At 39.7% G+C, this 21715-nt stretch overlaps 1 pseudogene; it reads right to left on the bottom strand.

Annotated features, from left to right (window-relative positions):
• Positions 1-8802: 8802 nt before the first annotated feature.
• LOC149110021 (uncharacterized) overlaps positions 8803-21715 on the bottom strand; it is a 57274-nt pseudogene continuing 44361 nt past the window's right edge.

Genomic DNA, 21715 nt, shown 5'->3' with positions numbered 1-21715 from the left:
TAGTCAAAAATCAAATTTTTTAACACAATTCTCTATTTTTCCAGTTATTAAGTGTTCCTCATCAAATTGCAGAAATCCATAAATTGTTTACATTCTATAGGCATACTTGCTTGATTTTGTATTAATTTCAGTTATTTCTTGACTTTCTTAGAAAATGGTGAAATACAAGATGGTGGATCCACAATGGCGGGTAAAATTATGACATCTGACGTCATAACCAACATCATCTTGTGTCATCTTATAGAGCAAGCTCTGGGCTATCTAGGCAGTGTAAATTAATTTCGCTGTCTTAACAAAACGAAAACGCAAGGAAGGGGTTTCATTCACCCCCCCCCCCCTCCCCCTTATACCACGGTGGGGGTATGAATTTGCTTGTACGTCCGAAGGTAAGTTAAACTTCCAAGTTTGAAAGGCAATGTACTCATTCAAGCAAGCTATAGAGCTACTCTAAAAAGCATCTGTCACCTGTAATTTGACGTTTGAATATCCCGGAAAGGCTCAAAGGAGGTCTCTCTGTATGGGGAAAATCTGCTGAGCGATGCGCGAGCAGGGGTAAAATGGATCTTGCGACTTTTGTGCCTGCACTCACCTCTCCCAGCGTATTTCTATGACAAGCGTCTAGGTAGGATTTTGGCGGACGAGAGAGCCTAAGTAGGGGGTAAGACTGTTAAAATGTGAAAGCCACACCCAAGAGTTAGAGAGTGGACCATATCTCGTAAAACAGCCATAAGCTTTTAATATACGTTCGTTTAAAGCTTCAATCGGATCTAAGTGATTTTTATTTACTAATAATTAACCTTGCACATTGATCTCTTTATTATCGTGCTGTGAACGTGTTCTGGTGAGTAACAAACAGCTAAGAAAACATTTCTCGAATAACTACTCCAAATGTCTAAGCATTCAAAAAATTGTCTCCAGAAATTTACAACAATCTGTAAAAAGCGGCACGAAAACAACGCCGTCACATTATGGGAAGGATTCTATTAAGGTTGCTCGATCCTTGAATCTTTGCTGTGTGGTAGATCTCGTACACAAACATCTCCACATTAAAAAAGCTAAACAATCATTTGCTAAGTATATCAATAACAAAACTGAATCAAAGATATTCACAAAGTTCACCGCTTTGGCTGTAGTCAATGAACAAGTCACTCAGGCAGAAGTCCTCAGTTCTTCAAATATAAAACGTTGCAAAAAGAAATATAGATCTGGACAAAGTTTAGTCTTCCTCGCAGCCTTTTTCAGTGTCGTCACGTAACGCTCCTCCTTACAAACGGCCGTTCACATTAGAACAGCATTCCTTTCCTTTTGTGCCAATGAGATCACTAACATTGTTTCTGATGTGACCAATCAGAGCAAAGGAGAATGTAATCAACATCGTTTTTTCCGCGAACCTACAACTGAGCAAACTGAAAAAGGTTTTGCAAATCGATCTTTGTTTTCTTTGTTCCGTTGCAGTTGAGAAAAAAGAAACATTCTACCTATCTGGGAAAAGTTCTTTCGATTTCTCAGCGATTGCTAGATCCTGTCTCGATGTTAATGTGAGCAGTTATTCAGATACTAGCGAGTCGTCAATTTGCAAATCTTGCCATGATAGACGCCTTATCAAGTTCAAAAAAGCATCTGATCACCTTGAAGAGCTTACACAGAAGTTGAAGGGAATATTAATCTACAAGGATCGCAAAGTTCCGACAACGAAGCGCTTATTGAGCGAAGACAACAATGGGAAAACCGCAGAAACGTGCCCTGGGAAAGCCGCGAAGTGTGTTTACGGTTTCCGAGTAATAGGGCGCTTGCCACTTGTACCTCTTTGATACCGTAGCCAATTCTACCGTGATTAGCCAACAAGGAAGTTCTTATACTCCGACTAAATAAATTCGAAATGTCTTACTTACAACATTACACTCTTCTTCAAGGGTCGCCATACTTCAACATGAAACACGAAATATGATCGGTTAGAACAAACAAAAAACAAAAAGACTTTATTTAACGAAGGTAACATAATTTACTGGTTGCCCAGTAGTTTACAATATGACCCTCCCTAATTTTACATAAAATCATTTACGTATTATATACTTATGAATAGCGATTAAAATTTAAATTAACTTAATACAAATAAGATCTAGAAAGTGCTACTAGTTACAAAGTGTTCTAGTGTAGCATTTTGTTTCAGTAGCTTCTGGCGTACTTTTCCTGCGAATTGTTTGTGCGATGTAATATCACGAACGGGAACATCAACATTATTCCAAAGGCGAGTTGCGCTTGTATGGAAAGTCCTGACCTGAAACTCTCTTGCACCTTGGAATAACTAGGTTATACTTGGTTGTAGCTTTGGTGTTGTAGCTATGAGTGTCCTTAGAGTGTCCTTTAGTTATATTACTTTAGCGTGCACAGTTCTCGGAAAATGTAACCCGAATGGTGATCGGCTGAAAGGGAATAAAGGAATGTGTTTGCATGTGAGTAGCCGTTTGTGGGGAGGAGTGTTGCGTGACGACCCTGTAAACGGCTGCCAGGGAGACTAGACAAAGTCCTCAATCTCTCTCTCCATGGAGACTGGGAAGTTTAAAGCTGATAATTCACGTGGTGCTCTGACCTGCAATGAGGCTTTGTTAACGCTGGAGTTGTTGTGGGACATTATTGTGTGTTGTTTGTTCCCTGTGGCTGTTGTAATCAAATGGCTGTAAGTTTCCTCCGCTCAACGGCCGGTTGACGGATGAAACAGCAGTTTAGTCCATTTTGATGACCATGACCACCTCCCAAGCAAATGCATCCAATAAGTCAAGTGTGACAGTTTTTACGCTTACAGCTCAAACCAGTTAGTTCTTGAAGTAAGATAGTAATGCAATACTTGGTAAATATATCAATGCTTTAAACTACGTTGCAATACTTGTAACAAATCAAATACAGTTCGTACCACTGTCAGACTTGAGTATATCTAGTGGCTTCGCACTCACTTTATTGCGCTCGTTCAATATCAGTGTACCGAAAAACCAGTTATCGGAAAGCCAAAAGCAAGTAGATTTCGCACCTTTTTTCATCTCGAAACTTCTCCTCGCTGCTCATCGAACAGTTAAGCTTGGGAGCTCTGATAGGTGCAGTGTGGGACATTTACAGTCATTGTTTGTGTCATTTTAACGTGAATGATGAATTCATCTCTTTCTGTCTAATTTTTAGATGCTTTGAGAATAGTTCCTACCCAAAGAATTAACGACTAAGTTTCGACACTGTATTTTGACCCTCCAATTTTACAAGAGAAACAAAAATGAAAACTAACTTGCAAAAATATCTGCCCGTATTGAAAAGTTTTTGCCTAATGCACTGAAAACTTGCTTTCTCAATTCTCTCAGTTACCATTAGTTGTTCAATTGTTCAACGGCCTTTTCCGTACTAATATTTTCATATGGTCGAGCGAAAACTAACAAACATTAACTAACAATAAGTCAACGTCAACGTTTTAATCCAGGATAGCCCTTTATTCAAATTGGTCACATGATATAGCTCAAGCTGACCATGGCCAGGACTGACAAAGGAAATACCACTTCATAAGTTTGGATACAAAAAGAAGAACAACGTTTGTTATATATTGATTACTTACAAACCTATCTCCGTAAGAATGAATAGAAGAAAACTCGTAAAAATCATTGAGCAAAATGCAGCATTACTATTGTTTTTACATTGTTTGTATTTTCTTAGTTATCCTGTATAAACATATGGATAGCTCTTGTATAGACCAAATAAACCATCAACATATTCAAGGGAAAAAATACTACGTGTAAGTATTTTGCAATATTTATGCTCAACAATGCGCACGAGAAAAGAATGAAACTATTTCGACGAAAAATATGAGCAACTAAGCTATGCCTTTACTCAAGCTCGTGATAGCGGTAAGGAGATACTGGCTTACTGAGTAACCTTTTGACTGTAAAATATGATAAATAAATGACCAGTTGTGCCATTTCTACTCTTAAATCCGAGGATGTGATTTATACTATATGCCGCAAGGGCGTTTTGGAGTTTCCCAAAACTGGACAAGAAAGAAAGTGTCCTGTCCTGTATCTCCAAAAGTAAGGTGTTTTTAATGACATTTACATAGTGCTGTATTAAGCATTCTAAAGAATGATGAGCACTTAATGACTGGCTCCAAGGGAAACAGTGAGTTTTGTTTCCCCGAGACCCTCAATGTCTCGAGGTCGAGGGGAGACAGAACTCACTGTTTGCCGTGGGGCCTGTCATTGAGTGTTTTGTAATACTTCCCAACTCAAATGTACGAAAACTGCGAAAAAATTATTTACTTGAAGCCGGTAGACGCAACAAATTTACGGCGGTTTCATGGTGCACGACCTGATAACGTGCGGGTCGACGAAAGTTCAAATTGTTGTTTCCCTGGGGAGTTAGTGAGTTTTGACCCACGACACGTGACACGTTCTCCTCCAATCGGAAAACGTATTTGATTTGGGAGGCATAACAATTTCACTTGACATGTGGTTTAGTTAAATTGGTTCAAGCAAGACGACAGTTAAAATATTATTAAAATATTATCTGTGAAGAAATCTCTAAAACTAGGGGACAAAACCTCTCTCATGTAAAATCCGAAAATTGAAGAAAGAAAGCAAATTGGGTAAAACAGTCCTTCAAGGTATGATCACTTCACTGAAACGCCGATAAGGCGAGCAAAAATGTTTTGTATCCATTCCTTCATGGCAATTTAAGTTCATTTAGGTCAAAAACATTTCAAATCCCTCGTGTCATTTCTGCTCTACTACGGGTAGAATACGGCTTATAGACAAGAATTTTGTATCGAAGAAACAAAATTGAAAAAACCCATAATGCGGTTCATTTGTTTCAGCTGTTAATTGGTAAAGAATAATTCACTTTTTAAAAACGTCTATTAAGCCAAAGCTCACTTAATTATAATGCATATAGTTTTTCTAGTATACTTGATTAAAAAAGAAACTTGTAGTGTTTTCTTCTGCTTACAGCACTCTCGCGCATCCTGAAACTATTCTAATCTCGTAAAATTAAATTTTTCTTGGAAACGAAGCACCAGTTGGTGTAAAATAAAGATTAATGTTTCACTAGAAATTAAATATAAGAAGTACGGTCCAAAGGATTAATAAGAATTACTGAAGGCAGAAATACATGCATGTTTGAAGGCAGTGTTTATTCCTGAGTGTGCTTCTTCAATACTTCCCCTGTACTGCTCGGATTTATCGTCTGTAAACATAAAAACGAATGAGTGAGTGGGAGTGTTTTACATTCAATTTAAATTCAGACCTTGCACAATTTTAGCTCAAAAGGAGTATTTCGAGTCACCGTGATGCACAACCTTTCAAATGGAAATGGAATCTGCAAGACGATCTACTGGCAAAAAAAACTCATTTCAATATGAAAGGTTGTGCACCAAGATTCGTGTTGAAACAGAGGTAGGAGCAACTCTGAAATGGCTCAGTTTAAAAAGTGTAAAGATAGCTCTGAATAGAACTGAAACTCATTTCCTACAATTTGCCATTTTTCAAAGTAACTAAGCCAATATTTTGAAATCCATAATTGCGTAAGCTTAGCAAGTACATCCTCTCTTTATATGCTGAATCTGTTGACTTTCGGAAATAAAGTCAAGGCTTATATACAACATATTTCGAGTCATAATTACATCAAACGGTGTGCTTGAGAGAAAAACGGGTTGAAAAAGAGAGAAACGGGTTGAAAAAGAGAGAAACGGATTGAAAAAGAGAGAAACGGCTTGAAAAAGAGAGCCTCAAAGCAAGTTTGTTCTCTCTTATGAAAATCTGCGTACCTCACCTCACTTACACATAAGAAATAACACGCAAACTGCGGTGATAAACATGGCATTAAAACGCGTGTTAAAAAACAAAGTTCGTTTACTTGACGTTTTGTATGTTTCAACATACATCTTCAGAAGTGACCGTTAGGAATAGAAGTAACACCTAAATTTCAATTTAAAATAAGTAACTAATTAACAATAACAATGACAGAAGCTGAGAAAAATTTGCATATAAACAATGCAAACTAATAAAGATAAAGCTTTTCGCTACTTACATTATCATTTAGGGCGGGTCTTAATTCCGTTATTAGCAGAGTCTCTTTTATCTTACAATGTGTATCTGTTCGACCTTTTGCTAATATATCAAAGTGGTCCCATTTGAAGTTGTGACCAGTTGACGTGACGTGGTCTGCAATAGCAGAAGCATGACAGCTACTCGAGATCGATTTAAACTGTTCAGTTTTTCTGTCATGCAATCTACGTTTTGTTTTTCCAATGTAGAAATCCTGGTAGTCCCAACAACTAGCCTTATACACAACTTTTGACAGTTGGGAACGGTTGATCCTATCTTTGTAGGGAAATAAAGACTTAATGCGATAAGCGCTTTGCAAAATAACCCTAAGATTAATGCAGCCATAAAACTTATTAATACAGGTCTTCAGTTGTTTGGTAACAATTTTGCTTTGTACCCCTAAATAAGGTAGAACTAAGATTATTTCCCTTTTAGGGACTGTGGTGGTTGGATTCATCGGTTTGCGTTGCTGCCTGTTCAGAACATCATTAATGTTGTAATTGATAACACCCGCAGGGTATCCATTTTGTAACAACAACTTCCTCAGTTCATTCAATCAAGAGCGCAGAAGAGAAGGTGACGAACAGATGCGGAAACAACGAAAAGTGAGAGTTCGGATGAGGTTTACTTTGTATTTCCTAGGTGTGAAGGAGTCCCATTTTGTGTACAGGCCAGTAAAGGTCTTCTTTCGGTAAATAGATGTTGAGAAAGTATGACTGTGGCGTTTGATGAGAATGTCCAGGAAAGAGATTGTACTGTTATCTTCAAATTCAACGGTGAATGTAATATTTGCGCGACAGTTATTGAGGTAGTGTAGAAACTGAATTGCTGTGTTTTTGCTGTCGAACAAGGTGAAAGTATCGTCAACGTATCGAAACCAAATGGAAGGGCGAGCGTTGTTATTACGAACCCATTTTTCTTCAAAATGGCACATAAAGATATTGGCCAACTGACAGGACCTAAAGGAGAATGGCCCATAGCCACACCATCAATTTGGTCATAGTATTGGCCATCAAATATGAAATGACTCTTCTTTGCGGCAAACTCCAACAGAACTTTCAAGACTGAGCGGGGCAGTGTTGGTGGATCGGGGAGGGCATACAATTTGTCAAGACAAATTTGTATTGTCTCATCAAGTGGAACGTTTGTAAACAATGAACTAACGTCAAACGAGCACATCATTTCATTGTTATGGTTATACGTCTTGGCCCCGTCCACAAAACTAAAAGAGTCCTTGGTAGTGAATTCATTCGTGGAGATGGGTTGAAGTATGCGCACAAAATATGATGCCAAATTGTAGTTGTAAGTGTTAATTGAGGAAACAATCGGGCGAAAAGGGCAACCAAGTTTATGAACCTTAGGAAGGCCATAGAGGACACCAGGGGTAGAACCACATGGTAGTATCTTATGGAGGATGGTATCATCAATGATTTTATCCTTCTTCAGTTTGCGAATCCCTTTCCTGGACATTCTCATCAAACGCCACAGTCATACTTTCTCAACATCTATTTACCGAAAGAAGACCTTTACTGGCCTGTACACAAAATGGGACTCCTTCACACCTAGGAAATACAAAGTAAACCTCATCCGAACTCTCACTTTTCGTTGTTTCCGCATCTGTTCGTCACCTTCTCTTTTGCGCTCTTGTTTGAATGAACTGAGGAAGTTGTTGTTACAAAATGGATACCCTGCGGGTGTTATCAATTACAACATTAATGATGTTCTGAACAGGCAGCAACGCAAACCGATGAATCCAACCACCACAGTCCCTAAAAGGGAAATAATCTTAGTTCTACCTTATTTAGGGGTACAAAGCAAAATTGTTACCAAACAACTGAAGACCTGTATTAATAAGTTTTATGGCTGCATTAATCTTAGGGTTATTTTGCAAAGCGCTTATCGCATTAAGTCTTTATTTCCCTACAAAGATAGGATCAACCGTTCCCAACTGTCAAAAGTTGTGTATAAGGCTAGTTGTTGGGACTACCAGGATTTCTACATTGGAAAAACAAAACGTAGATTGCATGACAGAAAAACTGAACAGTTTAAATCGATCTCGAGTAGCTGTCATGCTTCTGCTATTGCAGACCACGTCACGTCGACTGGTCACAACTTCAAATGGAACCACTTTGATATATTAGCAAAAGGTCGAACAGATACACATTGCAAGATAAAAGAGACTCTGCTAATAACGGAATTAAGACCCGCCCTAAATGATAATGTAAGTAGCGAAAAGCTTTATCTTTATTAGTTTGCATTGTTTATATGCAAATTTTTCTCAGCTTCTGTCATTGTTATTGTTAATTAGTTACTTATTTTAAATTGAAATTTAGGTGTTACTTCTATTCCTAACGGTCACTTCTGAAGATGTATGTTGAAACATACGAAACGTCGAGTAAATGAACTTTGTTTTTCAACATGCGTTTTAATGCCATGTTTATCACCGCAGTTTGCGCGCGTGTTATTTGTTATTAAGCTACGATGGCCAAAGAAAAAGAGTAATCACCGCATTGTTTATGTGCGGTATGGTCACTTACACATGTACATCCATCTAACAACTAGATCAGCAATGTATTAGTAAACATGTAAACCGAAATGTTCAGAACGTCCAACTTGAAGGACGTTATGTGTTATTAAATCAAGGCATTCGCATTCTAGTTTCGAATAAAGAAAAAAATGCATGTTTCTAATAAATGGGGTTAAGAGTGCTTAAACGTTCAAATGTTTTCACTTACAGTGCTCCTAAATCCAGTGTAACGTCATCGCCAATTAGTACAAAAGGGGCCCAATACTTCACCGCACTAAACTTTGTAGACTCTCGAAGAAATTTCATAGCTCGGTTAAGAGACGCTGGCGCTTCTCCCTTTACTCAGGTGTCGGTAGAAGATTTTCATAAACATCATAGTGGCCTCGTCATCTATTGCCCAGAGAGACGCTAGAACAGAACGAGCTCCAGCACCCAGGAAAGCCCGAGCGATACCGACCACACCCTCAGCTTTGATCTCTCCTTGGCCACTATGGCAACAGCTAAGAACAACAAGCCTTGCTCGTACCTGAACAGCTTGCACGTCGGCTATTTTCAGCATGTGATGCTTCTCGTACTCCGCTGGACTGATATACTTCTGTGTTGAATTTGGAGCTAAAGCAATTTCACCATGTTCGCTATTGCCATGTGCTGCGATGTGGACCTGAAATGGTTGTCATTCTATAAAGACACTTTGATATCTAAGTCTATCATTGCTTATAAGCGACTACGAGGTGATGGAGAGTTGAAGTGCCCATGTAATTTAACGATTTACTTACGTTAAACAGCATGTTCACTCTAGACAGACTTGGTATTCTAATGTTAATTTCATTGCCCCGATATTTAATCGCCAGTCTGAGGTTTCCACCGGGACATGTACAACGTGGAACAGTTTACCACCCTTTTTAAGACAAAGGGACTCGCTCAACTATTTCAAATAAACAATGTCATTTCGTTATTTATACTACAGTCAAACCCGTATTGAGCAGACACTTTGGGGACCCTTGCTAGTGTCCGCTTAATACAGTGAGTCCGCTGAAGACAGGTTCCTTAAGCATTCGTCTTAAAAGGGTGATATTAATATATTAATACTGAAAGGGTCAAATACCATTGCCCTAAACGTACAATAACTTTGGAATACCGTAAAATTTCTAAAGTAAAAAAAAGGGAGGCGCGGTGGCCTCATGGTTAGTGAGCTCGTCTCCAGATCGAGCGATCCGGGTTCGAGCCCTGGCGGGGGACATTGTGTTGTGTTCTTGGGCAAGGCACTTTACTCTCATAGTGCCTCTCTCCACCCAGATGTATAAATGGGTAAAGGCGAACTTAATGCCGGGGGTAACCCTGCGATGGACTAGCATTCCATCCAGGGGGGGAGTAGAAATACTCCTAGTCGCTTCATGCTACGGAAACCGGGATAAGCTCGGGCCTGGTGGGCCACTGGCTCGTACGCAGACTTTACCTACCGTAGAATTCCTAAAGTAACGGCCCCCAAAAATAACGGCTCCCCGAAAGTAACGTTATTTTTTTACCTTCCTATTGAACCCTAAAAGTAACGGCGCACCTGAAAGTAGCGGCCCTTTAAAGAAGTCACTGGAAGAGAAACTCTGATCTCATGCGCAATACCAATGGATCCGCCTGAATGCAAGGCTGAACAACTTAAAGAGTTATTAATTTGTGGTTTTATATCGAATTCATCCGAATCTATCTTGAAACTCTGATTATAAGCTGTTCTTGTTTGGTAGCAGGGTCACAAATGATACAGTACGACATTATGATATAGATGCGACCATTGTACTTTTGCCCTACAATACCATTATTGAGGGCCGTTTTCGTTATACAGTCTACTTTGTTTATATGGGTAAATTTAGTAACATACATAAACGGAACTTTTAATTTCATGTTATGCGTCCGCTTTGTCTAAAACATACAAACGTTTTTTAACCATCGGAAAGTAACGGTTACCCGAAAGTAGCGGCCCTTTTCCCCGGTAAATCCGAAAGCAACGGGTGCCGTTACTTTCGGACTTCTATGGTACCGTATTTCCATAAACAATGACAAGTAACTGTATGTGATCATTTGATGAATGAAGGATTTATTAGGTCATTAGTTTTACAGACTTTAGGTACAAATACGAATTTCCTGTTTGCCACATAAATGTTTTGTCGGTGTGGTCACGTACGTAGTACTAATTTGATCACTCTTTGTTGAAACAGATGAGAGACAGCATTTCCTTTGTTTTAGATCTAACAGTTCTTCTGTTGGCAAAGTTAAATGGCCGATCTATTTATTCGTGGACAAGTAACATGTATTCTTTTTCCATGGTCCGTTTAAAAAAAGTTTTTAACAAGAGAAATGACCATGAAAGTTAAGTTTTAGGTGTCCACGACCGCTTAATAGAGGTGTCCATTGAATACAGGTGTTTATTCAGGGTAAATCTGGCGGGAGAAAAATGGGACTTGCGCTGCTGTCCGCCCAATAGAGGGTGTCCGCTTAATACATTTTTTTACTGTAATAATAAGTTGAGATTTCGGCTGATATGTGGGTATATCTTGTATATTTATTGTATGGTATTTTCTGCTTAATGTAATTGAGAATTGTATTATGAGTATTGTAGAGGGCCACAAATTTATTAACTTTGGCTACTTAGTGTAAACCCTCTTTCACTAAAGACTTTACTCAATTACTCACTCTCTCACTCACTCATTTACTTACCAAAGCAACAGAAGTGATTCTTTTTAGCACCTCCTCCTTAGTTGCTTCCCTTCCCGTTAGAGGCGTAGTGTTTAGAATCTCGCCAACCATCTTTACCTCTTCTATGGCGTGTGGTAGCTGTGGTAAAATGGGTTTACCAAAGATGTTTGTAACTTGCTCCAAACATGGATCTCCCACGAGCAACGCCCCAGTCGTACTGTGGTAGCATTCACCAAGGTCTTCGAGGAGCTTTAAACTTGTCAGCGAGGGAATTAAACGGATCCTGGTGGATTCACTTAGGTACCTTCCAGCTTTATCCACAAAAGCAGCAAACGGAGCAAGCCACAGTGGACCATCGGGGACAATGAGCACTTCATCACCATCTAGCACACTCTCAATGGGTCCAAAAATGCAACTGTACAAAAGGCTCAAAGAACTATTTGTACAACGCGCTGACTGTCCCATTTCATCAGATTCACTGCGGGGTGGCAATTCCACTCTCAGCTTATTCACACAACGGCCACCAATGTGATTTTCTTTCAGACAATCTTTCCTTAACCGCTCTACAAAGCGAACTGCATTTTTATTTTGTACAAGCGTTTGTCTAAACTGAACATTGTTTCCTTTAGAGAGCGCCCATAGACTGATCGTGTTGTGTTCAAGTGACACAAAAACCGTTTTAGTAGACAAGCAGCTCATCACGCCTGAAATAACTTCTCTAGCATCAGGAATCTCCGAAGGTGGTGATTCCAGGCCAAAGCGTAACTTCATAAGATCTAGTAAGGCCTGTGCTCTTCCTTGCTCCGCGGCACACAAAGCCTCATCAATCTTCGAAAGCCTCAGCAGAGCTGTGTACAGGGCGGTGTACGCATCTTGGTGCGTATCGCGGAAGCTCAATTTGAAATTATCTTCGACTTGAAGATGTCTCACATTGTCATAAACCTTTACACTGGAACGATAAAAATCCAGAGCCTCGTGCAAAGAACTTGAAAGATCATAGTCACAACCGAACTTGTAACACGCACATGCCTCTCCGCATCTGTCTCCAACTTCCTTAGCAATGTTAAGATGCCGCTTGTGGTATTCTACACCAAGCTTTATACTACCCATTCGTCGATAAGCAGTACCAAGTTTACAACACGAACATCCCTCTCCAATCTTGTCACCTACTTCTTCAGCGATACTCAGAGATTGAAGGCAGTAATCTACGCTTCCTTTCAAATCACCGAGACCTAAGCGAATTGAGCCAAGAATGTCGTATGCAGTTCCTTCTAAATGCTTGTTTCCAGCTTCTTTTGAGAAGTGAAGAAATTGCATACAATACTCCGTAGCTTTTCTGAAATTACGGAGACTTTCGTAAGTACTGGCGAGGTTACAGTAGGCACGTCCTTCTCCAGCCCTGTCTCCCACTTCTTTGGCAATGGTAAGATCGAGCATGTGGTACTCTATGGCTTGTTTGAAATCACCGAGACTTTGATAAGCATTGCCAAGATTGCCGTAGGCAACTCCTTCTCCAGCCCTGTCTCCCACTTCTTTGGCAATGGTAAGATGGAGCATGTGGTACTCTATGGCTTGTTTGAAATCACCGAGACTTTGATAAGCATTGCCAAGATTGCCGTAGGCACGTCCTTCTCCAGCCCTGTCTCCCACTTCTTTGGCAATGGTAAGATGGAGCATGTGGTACTCTATGGCTTGTTTGAAATCACCGAGACTTTGATAAGCATTGCCAAGATTGCCGTAGGCACGTCCTTCCCCAGCCCCGTCTCCCACTTCTTTGGCAATGGTAAGATCGAGCATGTGGTACTCTATGGCTTGTTTGAAATCACCGAGATGGCGATAAGCATTGCCAAGATTGCCGTAGGCACCTCCTTCTCCAGCCCTGTCTCCCACTTCTTTGGCAATGGTAAGATGGAGCATGTGGTACTCTATGGCTTGTTTGAAATCACCAAGACTTTGATAAGCATTGCCAAGATTGCCGTAGGCACGTCCTTCTCCAGCCCTGTCTCTCACTTCTTTGGCAATGGTAAGATGGAGCATGTGGTACTCTATGGCTTGTTTGAAATCACCGAGACTGTCATGAGCATTGCCAAGACCGCAGTAGGCACGTCCTTCTCCAGCCCTGTCTCCCACTTCTTTGGCAATGGTAAGATGGAGCATGTGGTACTCTATGGCTTGTTTGAAATCACCGAGACTTTGATAAGTATTGCCAAGATTGCCGTAGGCACCTCCTTCTCCAGCCCTGTCTCCCACTTCTTTGGCAATGGTAAGATGGAGCATGTGGTACTCTATGGCTTGTTTGAAATCACCGAGACTTTGATAAGCATTGCCAAGATTGCCGTAGGCACGTCCTTCTCCAGCCCTGTCTCCCACTTCTTTGGCAATGGTAAGATCGAGCATGTGGTACTCTATGGCTTGTTTGAAATCACCGCGACTGTCATAAGCATTGCCAAGATTGCCGTAGGCACGTCCTTTTCCAGCCCTGTCTCCCACTTCTTTGGCAATGGTAAGATGGAGCATGTGGTACTCTATGGCTTGTTTGAAATCACCGAGACTTTGATAAGCATTGCCAAGATTGCCGTAGGCACGTCCTTCTCCAGCCCTGTCTCCCACTTCTTTGGCAATGGTAAGATGGAGCATGTGGTACTCTATGGCTTGTTTGAAATCACCAAGACTTTGATAAGCATTGCCAAGATTGCCGTAGGCAACTCCTTCTCCAGCCCTGTCTCCCACTTCTTTGGCAATGGTAAGATGGAGCATGTGGTACTCTATGGCTTGTTTGAAATCACCAAGACTTTGATAAGCATTGCCAAGATTGCCGTAGGCAACTCCTTCTCCAGCCCTGTCTCCCACTTCTTTGGCAATGGTAAGATCGAGCATGTGGTACTCTATGGCTTGTTTGAAATCACCGAGACTTTGATAAGCATTGCCAAGATTGCCGTAGGCACGTCCTTCTCCAGCCCTGTCTCCCACTTCTTTGGCAATGGTAAGATCGAGCATGTGGTACTCTATGGCTTGTTTGAAATCACCGAGACTGTCATAAGCATTGCCAAGATTGCTGTAGGCACGTCCTTCTCCAGCCCTGTCTCCCACTTCTTTGGCAATGGTAAGATGGAGCACGTGGTACTCTATGGCTTGTTTGAAATCACCGAGACTTTGATAAGCATTGCCAAGATTGCTGTAGGCACGTCCTTCTCCAGCCCTGTCTCCCACTTCTTTGGCAATGGTAAGATGGAGCATGTGGTACTCTATGGCTTGTTTGAAATCACTGATGCTGCGATAAGCAATTCCAAGATTGTTATAGGCACGTCCTTCTGCAGCGCTGTCCCTCATCTCTTTAGCAATGCTAAGATGTCGCAGTTGGTGATTTATTGCATCGGTTGTTCTTGCTTCCATTTCTGTACGATTTAAAGTCAAAAATTGAACAACTAGCTTAGTATGCACTTTTGAGATCTTGTACCTTTAATATAGGAAAGCCTTGCAGCAGTGCATACAGTCCCTCATATATACAGTATATCAATGTTAGAGCCCTGACAGGTTATCAGTTATTCAGCCTGGCATTCTTGCATAGTTAAAGCATTTCACGTTACAGCTTCTAACGTTACAGATTTATAAAATTATAGCCGTGTACTTCACAGCCACACATTACAGCCTTGCGTATTTATAGCGGCTGAAAATCATTACAGCAGGCAGCCTTACTGGTTTTCCTTGCAACTTTACAACCTTACCTAAGAATCTTACTTTCTCATATCGTTACAATTAGGAGTAAGAGCCTTAAACTTTTGTCACCTGAAAGCCTGGCAATCTTGTTATCTCGCCACCTAGATTTTAGCTGGCCTATGGAAAGTCGTCGAAAAGCCATCACGCGCTCTATGAGTTCATATTATAAAGAACTGTACAGTGGCATCGTGATTCGAGACAAAAACAGGTGGCCCAGACAACAAACAACATGAGTGAAAATTAGCCCAATGTACATTTTCCTAAGTCGAGGGTTGAAATTAGCGGTCTTTCAATGTTTCAAAAAATTTAAAGCCCCAGGGATTACCTTGAATGTTGATTGACCTCATCAAAAGCCAAGTTTAACAAAATATTGGTCGACTTTTATTTTTCAAGTCCCGCCCTATTTAGCAATTCTAGGGTCGACCACACCAGTTGATATCCAGCCAATGGTTCTAAAAATCAGTCACGGTGATTTGTCTGGGATGTTCACTCGAGGCAATTGGATCTTGTGAGACTCAATTAAGGCCGAGTTGCCTTTTATTCAAGTCTTGTAGCCATATAGTTCGCCATAAAACTTAAAACAAATTTGTGTTTGATGTATTTTGACACCTTGAAACTCCACCCGCAGTTTTTCCAAAAACTCTGTCATAAATGTTTTTAAAATTTTGCCATCGTTTAGACAACTATGTCAGGTCGTAAATCCTGACGTCTTATATCCAAAATTATCTCTTAATGATAAATTCTTCGGTCTCATGTAAAATAGGATATGACGTCATACCGTTGGCATGGTACCTCAGATCATGGTAAAACGTAAGTCATTTGAAACTTTCCTCTTTCTCTAGCACACTAGTAACGTTCGAGTTTCTGATTAATAACGCTGGTGTTCTAGTCATTCAAAGTTGAACGGTATCATTACTGAAACATCCGATCGAGCCACCTTAATTCCACGAAGAATAACGTAGAATTTATACAGAGTGCTTGAACACCGTGAGCTGAGTAACTGGTCGAAAGCATGGCAAGTGAAACACGTTTTCTTTCAGATTTTCCGCAAGAACGCCGTTCTGCAAAAGATCCTTTTATGGTAGAAATTGTGTCGCTACGGAGTAACCAATAAACTTTCCAACTTTCTAAAAGAAAACAGTGACCAAATTCCCTTCGAGATGGTGTATAATTTTTTAACACTATTCAAAATTAGAAGAGGGTATATAGTAACTCAAGGTTGGTAATTCCTTTCTTTCTTCCTTTCAGCCATTAAGATTCGGTTTTTCGACATCTGGGGGATCTGTATGCATTTGTCAGGAGCCCATTACTAATGAGCTCCTGCATTTGTATATTTTCGTAAATACCGTGAACGCTTAATTCAGATTGTCCTTTTTTTCCCATTAGTACCAAAAGACTTAAATTTTAGCGTATCATTTTTAGCCAACTTGGAACTTTCATTTTCCAGATTTCATAATTAATTATAACTTTTGGCAAAAGGTTCGTCTTTTCAAGAAACACGAAATTTCACATATTTTATATTATTCCACTATGATGCCACTTTTACCATTTTAGGTGAAGAGAACGCGCAAAATAGTGTAGAGGATATTACACGGTGGCGAGTGATTAAAGGATCCGTTTACAGTACTACAAGACCACTGACTTTAGGAATAGCTAATCAAACAACTGTATCACGTGTATTACGTAGTGATGAACGAAACAGAACAACATAACACATGGCTACGCACAAACCAAAACGCTATTGCGTCAGCAAAGTCAACCAGTACGAAGGAGCAGCTTACCAAACAGCATACATTATCATATATTATTCTAAGAGCGAGACGGATATGAATTTTATTTTCAAGTGGCAAAAAGAAAAATAATTTTCATTTGCTTTTGTCACAGGAACATAAAATTCATATCTTTGTGCCCACGTGTAATGTTTCTTTTAATATATAGACAAAAACTGCAGAAGCGAATCGAAAGCACAAACCGTATGTGGACTGCAGCTTGGCGGCCGGAAAATATTGAATATCTCTCCTTTGGTTTACTTTGAAGAAACTCCTTGAACAGTTTTAAACCACATGAAGTTTCTTTCTTCATTTTGGCATTTTTGGCATTCTCGTGCTCCTTAATTAGTGAACGGTTTTATGTCGGCTTCCGTGATTTTAACATCTCTATCGCTCACCATCTTTACACCAGCATTTGGCAAAGTTTGTCCGAGTGGCCGCGCAATGCAAAGGCGTGATATCCTCACTAATAGATTGTTTTCTACAAGTTAGGAAATGGAAAACTCGTGTGAATTTTACGAGTAGTGCATTTTCAAGTGAAAAGCTCCTGTCTATAGATAAGAGCCAGTATTGCACTGTAGAGATGTATTTTGTTTTCGCCATTCGCACGCTCCTTATGCGATCGGTAAGATTTTCAGATGATGCAGGATTTATTTCAAAAGCTAACTAGTAGCCGAAATACTAGAAAATGGAATAATAGTTAGGTAATAGACTAATTTCGGTATATTAAAATTCAGCCTAAAACAATAGACCTCAATACGAGGCTCTGCATGGGAATGAATACAGAGTTTGTGGGGTTTATCGGCCCGGAGCCTCGTGCTGAGGTCTATTGGGTTAGGCTGAATTTTAATATATCGAAACTGGCAAAAAGTCAGTTATTGTTATAAGTCAGGTCATCTGTAATTGCTAGATTTTAAGCTTTTCAAAGGATCTAGGTTGGGTTACGTTCAAGAATTGCAGTTCGATATTAACACAACAATTTGACTGACTGGTGTAACAGCAAAAATGCATGTCTTTAGCTGCTGTGAGTAATATTCATTAATATTCACTAATATTCATTAATATTTGTTTGTAAAAATAAATCAATTAATTTTCCAGTTTGGCTAGGCAAAGGACAATCTTCCAAGCGGTCCAAAACTTAAGGAAATCTATGTTGTATATACTACAGGAAGAATTATTGTCCCGAATTTTCCCCGACGGCTTTCTGCACCGCAGGGTAGAAATATCTCCACTATAATCCTGCTATAATTTGTAACACTGGCCTAAACTTTTCAGGCCTAAGCCTCATTCATGTTAATAATTCTCTACCATGCAGTGTTATCCAGTGAATAAGCGGATCCTTAATCAGTCTGCTATTCAACAAGAAGTTCAAATATTACCAAAATTCATGAAATTATTTTCGCTGTTATATTATTTTTTTTCAGGCAGCGAAATCATTGACTGAGTGTCGGTGTTTCTAGGTAAACCGCCAATAGTAGGTCTTGCTGAAAATCAGATATGGAAACAAAACTGATTTATGAACCGTCCAAATTAAACTAGGATTTTCAACTGGCCCGCATCCCGCACTATAACAATTTCGGTCCCACGCGCATGCGCCCTACTCGGAATCATTTTCCTGATCCGGCTTGGTTTATCTCACATTTCTCCGCCTAACGCTTAAGTTGACGGGGATATTTTAACCTATAATATGAGCGATTTTGTAGCCAGAGGTAAAAACATTGACTAGCCTGGGGTGTAGCGTGTTCAAATCTCGGATGCTCCAGGTTTTTTGTACAGAACTGACACTCCACGGAGACTTATCCAGAATTTATTCAGAGTACGCGAGATTAAAAGTATAACTGCGAGCTGAGTGAACTCCGGTAATAAAAGATATGTTTGGGTTAGGGAATATAAAACTTTCCAGACTTTATAAAAAAAGATATCCTAGAAATTTCCTTTGACTTACAATTCTTTACATATTGAATGATTCAATGCTGTTGACTGTCAGAAGAGGCCGTGTGTTATCTTTCGGTTGCTAATTTTCTTTCTGTTTCTGACTTGATTCACGTCTTTTCGTGACCGTTCTGAATGGCTTCCTTCCTTTCCTCGTCAGGATTATTAAAAGATACAAATTTTAGGATATCAATTTTTGGCGAGCTTCGTAACTTTCGTTTTGGAGATTTCGTAATAAGATTTTGACTGTTCGCAATCAGTTCTTTTAAGCATAACTGAACTGCCACATTAATTAATTGCAATTCACAGTCCAACACGTCAGTCATTAGGTCATGTTTTCATAACTTCAATCAATAAATAGTCATTTCTCAGTTGCTAAACTAAGAGAGACTACTCACTCACCTTTAAGCTGGTGTTCACGAGTAATGAATCTTGAGCAAATGCAGTATCTGCTTTCGTCTTCTCTCTGAGATGGAAATGATATATCGCGTGAACATGACGTAGAGATACTTATATGTTATTTGCCGGCCGGGAGTTCTGCATTGGGAAAATCTGTGCCCCAGGTTTTGAGTACGGCCCTCGCCTTGCGGTCTCGGGCCGTAATCAGACCGAGGACACAGTTTTTCGCAAAACGGACCGACCAACAACGGAAAATAAATAAAATAACGTGTTTATTTTTTTCTCTACGATATTGCTTTGAAAGCAACTTTTCTGTTGAATTTTAAAAATAATAATAATAATAGAGAGATTAAGCATGACGTTACGTCAAACGGCAAACGGCAAAGATTACCTCTGATTTTTTATTCTTTTCTTGTAATCCTTAAATAAAGCACACAAAAATAGAAAAATGCCTCCTACTATTCACCGCAAATACAAATATTTTCACTCTCCTGTACAGACAGCTGAAGACAGACGGCAAAAGTTTCATTTTTGCCGTTTGCTGTTTGACGTAGCGTCATGCTTAATCTCTTTAATAATAACAATAATAATAATAATAATATAAATAATAATAATAACAATAAAATTAATACTTTATTCATATAGCGCTATATCTATCGCTATCCAATAGACTGACAGAAACTACTCACTCACCTTCAAGCTAGTGTAGCTGGGTAAATAATCTTCAGCAAATATAAAGTCTCTCCTTTATTCCCCTTGTTCAACTGATAGAAATAAATACATTGTGTGAACAAGCACGAAGCACAAAAAGAAATGTTCTTCTCTTTAGCTGCACATGGTGTTGAGGTACATTAATGAACTTGGCTAATATTTCTGTAACTGGATTGAGCAAGTTTAGATAAGTAGCTATTCTAGACGGTTCGGTTAAATTATTTGGGGAGCAGCGCAAAAACGGCTAGAGATGAGGGAGGGGTATGCTTTCCCCGCGTTCCACACCCCACCCACACTTTCTCTCGTTGTTTTTCTGCGCTGATCCTCAACTAACCGAACTCATGCAACAAGCTAACTTTTCCAACACCAAAAAACGCCGGGCTGCTAAAAACGTCTGGTGAAACTGATTACTGTGTCACTGACCGCGTCTGGCTACTGCGCTAATAAACACTGACTTCTTGCAATAAAAAACAAGAATTGACGGACCGAGCTGCTGTGTTTTGGTCGTGTCATATATTTTGTTCAACTTAAAAAAGGTCAATTTTCCATAGCAATGTTGTAGTATCACTAGTATGTTGATAAAGCCAACTGCTGTCCAAAATTCAATCATATTTATATTGAGCCAGATGAAGAACTGTTATCTTATTTGCAGTCAAAAAGCATAAGGTGAGAATGGTCAAAATAACTAAACTGAGAAACACGATCCATTTAGCGACGGTTTTGTAGTGATTAATATACCTCACTCCAGATTAACAAACTTTTTTTATTAGCAGGGCCTTATCTCACACAAAGATCTGTGTCCAACGCTACATGCCCTTGTGCATATTCGCAATCCAACGTTACCAGGTCTCCCCTTTGCTTAACCGTAGTGGATCTGAGTTAGATGATAAATATGGCCTTCGATGTGTCCACTCATTGACGTGGGAGCTTTGAAATCAAGTGGAAGCTTTATTCAACCGAATTCCATCAGGCTAAAATTTAATTAATTATTAGTAATTACACCCTAACTTGCATTGTAACTTTCGTTCATAAGTTCCAAAATCCGGTTCTATGATTAACATTCGGCTTTCTGCACCGATAACAATGGACATGCTGTATCACACAGCACCTAATGGCATACGTTTCAATTCTTCTGCCATTGGTGAGCAATGTATTACCAATATTATAATAACAGCTTATTAAAATATGACTTACTGTAATAAAGTTTTTATCGTCGACTCTTTCTGTTGAAGTCTCTTAAACTCTGTGAGCGATAACTAAGCAATCAGTGTTCTTCTCCGACCAAGTGGAAGTTATAGAACATCCTCAGCTTTGATTCGGTTTTGTTTTATCGCCTTGGACAATGTTTTTATTTACACATTTAGGTTTTGGATTTCAGTTTCGGCATACAGCTATAGATTTCAGTTTCTGCATTTCACACAGTTTTTGGTAGTTAGATTTGAGACTGATTTCTGTTTTTAGCGGTTGGTTTTTAGATCTCACTTGATTTTCAGCATGTACGGTTTTAGATTTTTGTTTGGGCCGCAGATTCAAAATCCAAAGTTAGAAATATGATAAAATGAATTTTTGTCATCAGTACTACCCTCCGGCCCTCCATGTCCAGAAGAGAGCAATGGCGTCTCAGTGCAAAACCAACGAGTTCATATTTTTCAATGTCTAATTGGACATTACCAAAGTCTTGCTATCATTAATGTTGAGTGGAAACTAAACGTGCTTCCTTTAAAAAGTACCAGTAATACAGCGCAAGAGCAGTTTTACGGGGACTCAGGCTGTTGTGTTGTGTTCTTGGGCAAAACGCTTTACTCTTACAGTGTCTCAAATGCTGGGGGTGGTCGGGGGGGGGGGAGGGTGTGGAAGGAACTAGCGTCCCATCGAGGTTGAAACGCAATGCTCCTATCCAC

This window comes from Orbicella faveolata, unplaced genomic scaffold (genome assembly GCF_042242905.1).
Source record: "Orbicella faveolata isolate gen_17 unplaced genomic scaffold, um_ofav_v1 contig_24, whole genome shotgun sequence".
In the NCBI taxonomy this organism is placed as follows: domain Eukaryota; kingdom Metazoa; phylum Cnidaria; class Anthozoa; order Scleractinia; family Merulinidae; genus Orbicella; species Orbicella faveolata.
The sequence above is the reverse complement of the archived record's forward strand: the minus strand, read 5'-3'. Positions and strand labels throughout refer to the sequence as shown.